Source organism: Electrona antarctica (genome assembly GCF_951216825.1).
Source record: "Electrona antarctica genome assembly, chromosome: 8".
Taxonomy (NCBI): domain Eukaryota; kingdom Metazoa; phylum Chordata; class Actinopteri; order Myctophiformes; family Myctophidae; genus Electrona; species Electrona antarctica.
The window spans coordinates 18,425,417-18,431,542 of record NC_136789.1 but is presented as its reverse complement, the minus strand read 5'-3'; the positions used below and the strand labels follow the sequence as shown (position 1 = coordinate 18,431,542).

Here is a 6,126-nt window from a genome sequence, read left to right as displayed (position 1 = left end):
TCCCTGAGTCCCTGTCTGTCTGTCTGGCTGGCTGGCTTCCCCTATTGTCATTGTCACTGTTGATGTTGGCGAACAAAAAAAGATTATTGCATTTTTCGAAATGTTTTGAAACTATAGCATATGCTGTTGGGTTACTGTAGTGGCATGACCATATATGGAAGCAGCGTCAACTGTCTCCACTGGGTCTTTTGTCCCTCTCACAATCACATTAACATTATGAACGAAACTGAGGGAAATCGCCAATCGGATTAAAACAAACCAGTAGCCTACTCTCCATGTGCTCAGTAGCCCATGATACATTTTGTACTTAAGTAAAAGTACCCATACCACAACGCAGAAATAAATAAAACCAAGATATTCAAAATTGAGTTGAGAAAAGTAGGAAAATATTCACATTGCAATGTGCTGTGAGCTTGTAGATTGTCTATTTTCCAATAGCCATGGGGCTGAAGTGGTTAATGCTGCATGTTTTCGTTCAGTTAGTTATAGTTCCATATATATAAACACACAGTGTATAACTACTATAACTAGTAGCAAACCAGCAGAAGTAAAAAATAATAATAAATACATGATATATTCCATCATATTAGCTGACATTGGGGCATTGTTGGAGCATAATATTGAAACTGAGATTGACTGTGAGTCAATGTGTTTATTACACAATAAATACGTATTCTGAACATTTGAACAAGATTGCTTCAGACTTCAGAATGTTTACTTTCAGTATTTGTCCTCCAGCCTAAAAACTAAACTAAAACTATAGCAAACAAGGTAAAAAACTAAGGAAAAATAGGCCTACAAATTTCTTTCTCTGAATCTCTGTACATCCCTCGACTGAATTAAAACCTACTTAAAATGTGATTACATTTCAAAGCGACCCATCGCAAGTTCTCAGACTGGATTAATTAATTAATTAGCTCTGAAAGTACTAGCTTTATGATGTTATATATAGCTTATTATATCTTCCCTATTCCCTTCTGTCTATAAATTACCACAAATCTCTATGTATCTGCCTGTCTCTGCCTGTGATTTTGGCCAAATAAGATGTACCCGTCCCTGACGATGGCATACTGCAACATCGGCTGCTGTTGAGCATCAAATATGACATCATGTTTCATTTTGAATGCTTGTCTTTTAAAATAAATGAACAGCTTTGTTTTGAAACAAGGCAGTGGAAAACATTTTCATTGAGACAATGAGAGTTTAACCTCATTTTCACTGACACCAGCTGCACTACATACTGTACACTGTACATACTGTACATGATACCGTCAGGCTTGTGACAAACACAATGTAGAGTGCTTTTATTATAGCCAATTGCCTCAAATAATACAATGGGGAGATATTAGAAGTTTGTCAGTTGTAATTGTTTTTTAACCAGTAAAGCCCTAATATATTTCATATTTTCTGTTGAATGTCAACTGCCTTTGTAAGTTTTATTGTTAACTTAAATCTGTCCAAATTGAGGTTAGGGTTAGTATTCTAATATAATTGAATATCTAATCTAATATTCTAATATAAGTATTCTGGACAAAGTTAGTTGTCAGTTATGTTGTTTTTTAAAATCTTTGTGTGCTTGATTAATGATTATTGCCAGGAAGTGGATTGTTTGACTACTGTTTCGAATCCTAAACCATTGACCACTGACCACACAGATTAGCATGACCACTTACTGTTTAGAATTCTAAACAATAGTGATCAAGGAATAGGATGACTAAATTAAGCAATCCGCAAACCAATCATCTATCTAATCTTTAGACAGATACTTACTCACTGATTGACAGATACTCACAGATACTTACTCACTGGCATGGCTTAGGGTCGGCGACAGAGTACAGCATCTTGCAATGGGTCTGGTCCACAAGATTCGATACTCCACCAAGATACCCATGTACCTGTGTAGATACTTCCTTAATGTTAACGAAGTCCACACCCACAACACCAGAGGGAGTGCAACGAATCATGTTCAACCCAGATTCGGCACAAACAAGGGACTAAATTCTTTTTGCTCCTATGCCACCAAAATGTGGAACGCCCTACCAACAGTCATTAAGACATGCGAATCCCTTGACTCCTTCAAAACCGCTCTCAAAGGGCACCTACGGATGGCTGCAATTCGAAACTGGCCCCCGTAAAATCTGAATCCCCCCCACCGCCCCCCCCTTTTTCCCCTCACTGTATATGTTTCTTTTCCCTTTTTACCTCCATTATGATGAATTCCTGTACTGTTCTTTGTCTATATAGAAGTGTCTATTTGTACGTCTCTAAATGTTTTGATGAATTGAACATGGTGGACCCTGTTGTAAACAAGTGTAATGCTTAATTGGGTCGTCCACTCACAGTTAACAGCCTTTGTATTGAGTTTGTGCTTGAAATGTACTGTAATTCTGCAAACTGTTAATAACATTTTCAATCAATCAATCAATCAAATTATTATTTGATAGTTTGTGGTATCAGTCCAACAATCAACTGTTTGCTCATTGGATCAAATTATACAGAATTTACATAAGAAAGGTAAATTACATGTAAAATTATAGGTACAATCTGTGCATTGGATTTCTATAAATGTAACAATGTTTTCGTAAATATTTCATTGGTGACCTTTACCACAGGTATGGCATATTGTAGCTATACTCTCCTCACCTTTTGTCTATGCTCAGAGACACTGCTTTGCAGATGCTCTTTCAATTTACTTCCACTTTATCAAACTGACCCAACTGGGTGTCTGTTCAACTACAAGCGCCACGGCTGCACACTGGGCTGCTGTGTCAGAACCACTAAGAAAACAGAATCTAATCCCTTCCCCTGGTCCCTTATCCATTCTGCCTGCTTTCATTACACAGGACTAGGCCAGCAGATCAAAGAATGCCCAGTGCTTTTTTTTTTCTCCCCTATTTTCTTTTTGCAGGTCACAGCCTTATAGGGTCACAGTGGAGACCTCTACCAAGGCCTAAAGATCTCAACAGGTAGCTCATTTAACCACATGAACCCTACCGTCTCTATTGATATTAGACAAAAATAAGACAATCTTCAAGCGCACAGTGTGTTGCAACGTGACGGGTTGTGAGCTTGTAAATCAGCAGTTTTCTACTTTCTATTTGGTGTGTAGAGGGAAAAGGGTTGAGGGTCGAGTAGTTAAAGGTAGTTAAAGTTAAAGGCCATGGGGTCACCTAAATCAATAGCTTCCTCCTCTTGGGAGCATGCATGCATGCACAGAAAATCTGTGTCTGTATGACACAGATTACAAAGTTGAATGTTCAAGTTTGGCCTGATGGTGGCACTAGAGGAAAGGTCACAGGGTGACCAAAAGCAATGTTGTTTCTTCCCCCTTGGGAGCATTGATGTGAAGAGAACATGTGCAATGGTAATGGTAATGGTAATTGGCAGCTGCTGGCCAATTACCATTACCATTGCACATGTTCTCTTATTTCGAGATAATATCTCAAACATATTATGTTGGCCACAGAGAGACAGACAGACAGGGAAAACATCAGTGGTGGAAACAGTGATACTGCAATGTATAAACGCTCTGTTACAATTAAAAGTCTGGTACAAATAAACGTAAAGTAGGCCTATCAAAAGTAAAAGTACTCATTATGCAGATTCTAAGAATTGTAGTGTAGTAAAAATATAATATTAGCCTCTGAGATGTAGTGGAGTAGAAGTAAAAGTATAGAAATGTGAAAGTACTACTGCAAACTACAAAACACATTCAAATGGTTACTTAGGTATAGTACTTGAGTAAATGTACTTATTCCACCACTGTAAGGCCTCACTCAGACCTTTAAAACATTGATGCATGCTTGTTGTATGAATGTTGTGAGTGTCATGGCCGCCAAAATGCATTTCCAATGGAAGTCACATGGTTTGTAGTCCACATTTTGGACTACAAGCTGTTGTATGGCTTTCGGCTGTGTTTCGGCTGTGTTTCGACTGCGCCCCTCCCCCTCATACAACACAAATGTTGTGTCAAACCATGTGACTCCCATTGGAAATGCATTGGGGCAAGCTGTGTCACACCCTTTGTATACAACAAGCATACAGCAATCTGTTGCGATCGTGTGAGTGAGGCCTAAAACAAAACGTCCTTGGTGGAGGCGACTTAACTGCAGCAGGACAGAGCAACACTTTACATCCAAATCTCTGTAGGCCTACTGTGTACATTTGCCTATATAGCCTATGTACTGTATCATAATAGGAGTGAAGTGTTGATTGTTGTAATATGTCATTCTGAAGTCCAATTGTCCCACACACATTTTACACACACATTTATAATAAGACACACTTGTATGGCCAATTACAATCATGTCTAATTTGGTCTGTGCAGATCAAGGTCTACAGTACATGACATAATTACTATTCTGGGACAACTTTAATCCACCTTTGGCCAACATTCCCCTTCCATGTTAATCCCTACACTTAATGCACAAAGTCATGAAGAAAAATGTTTGAAGATAGTCTTTTCCACAGTACATTATCAAGCTCATTGTGAACTGGCAATTATAGGAGGATAAAAAAAATCACAATGCATTGTTGCTTACAGTAAAAAATAATAATCACAATGCATGGCTTGCAGTGTAGAGCCCTGGGAGACACTGGTCAACAATGTGTATACGGTTAACTTGTGTGTAGGATCAAGTCAAATAGCAAGAAACATAGTTTAGTTCCCAGAATCAATCTAGACTTTAAAGACATTAGTAATTTCTTCTCCCCATACTACATTAGGCCATCTCCTTTTATGACCCCTCCTATAGGAAATAATGTGATTTAGTGTGAAAAGGCGGCAAGAAGCCTACTATACTACTGCAGAGCCTATACTTTTTGTGACATAATAACCACACAATCCCTAGCTAGCATCCCTATTCTGTGGCAGACATTTGGCAAAAATAAAACATCTCCAAATTGTGAGCTTGTAGATCTGCTATTTTCGGCAAAGAGATTTGGGTCCCTATTTTCGCCCTTATCCCCAAACCTTTTTTTTACCATTTTGAAAAACATTGTAAAATCGTTCAACTAGCCGATCTACATTGATACGTTGTGAGCTTGTAGATCGGTTATTTGAACAATTCAAAGGTGCTGGCAAAATTCAAAGGCTCTGGCAAAAATATGGCCCTTGGTGTGGAGGGGAAAAGGAACGGGCCAAATATAGAGCCGGAGAGGACCCAGGGCTCTATACATAGTATACTGTTTTAGTATACCGGTTGTCAGCAGTGGTTACCTTCTAAAAACACATTACTCTTAGCATGACACAAGAACTGATTTACAAGTTATGTGTCATAAACCTATACATCAGTTTGTCGGAAAGCGACTATAAATGTAACAGCTGTATGTCGGTCGACCCGACATTTCGGTCCCACGAGCAACATTATTTCAATAACTACTTCCTGACTTGCCATGGAATTCACTGTGCACCTTCATGCTCTCCATAGAATGAACCATATCGGTTTTGGTGACCCCGCATGGCCTTTCCTCGAGTCTAGCACCACCATTAGACCAACTTGCACAAGATACCTCAACCTAATGGATGAATAGTTGAAACTGTTAAACTGACTTAGTGCTGACCTTTGCTTGGGGTCCATACCCTTAAGTAGACCTGAATTATTATCTCACAGTTGAAAATAATAATCTATTTGACAGGATACAGCAGGCAGCAGGGACTTTTATTGGTGGATACAAACAACAAGGAAGTTTCTATTCACCCATAGTGAAATTGCAATGATTACATGTAGGAGTACATCTTATAATTATAATGATGAAAGAAAGAAAGCAATACAAAATAAGGGTAGAACGAGCAATATTTAAGGTCAGCAGAGTAGTTGCAGATTACTACCTTGAACAATCATTGTTCACAATATTTAACCCCGTTGTCACAGTGCTTAGATGTGGGTATTTTACCTGACTTAACATTCCCAGAACACAGTAAAATCTAGTGTTAATTTTACTCAAGAGAATGTACAAATCAAATGGAACCAAATTACCTGACCTGTTAAAGGGTCTATTTGGTTCTTCGAGTTGAATTAACGCAAGAGGGTTTTACCGTGTTGCCGATTTGACGACACACAGCCAAAACGTAATTCAGTTAAAACTAAGACAGGGGTAAAGGAGGGGAGATAATAATCACATGTC

The 6,126-nt window shown here is 38.6% G+C and overlaps 1 protein-coding gene across 1 annotated transcript in view; it reads right to left on the bottom strand.

The window, feature by feature from the left end:
* The window catches only part of snx12 (sorting nexin 12), a gene marked incomplete at its 3' end in the record, with an annotated part of 34,500 nt that overhangs the window by 15,493 nt on the left and 12,881 nt on the right, over positions 1–6,126 (bottom strand). The window lies entirely within an intron of this gene.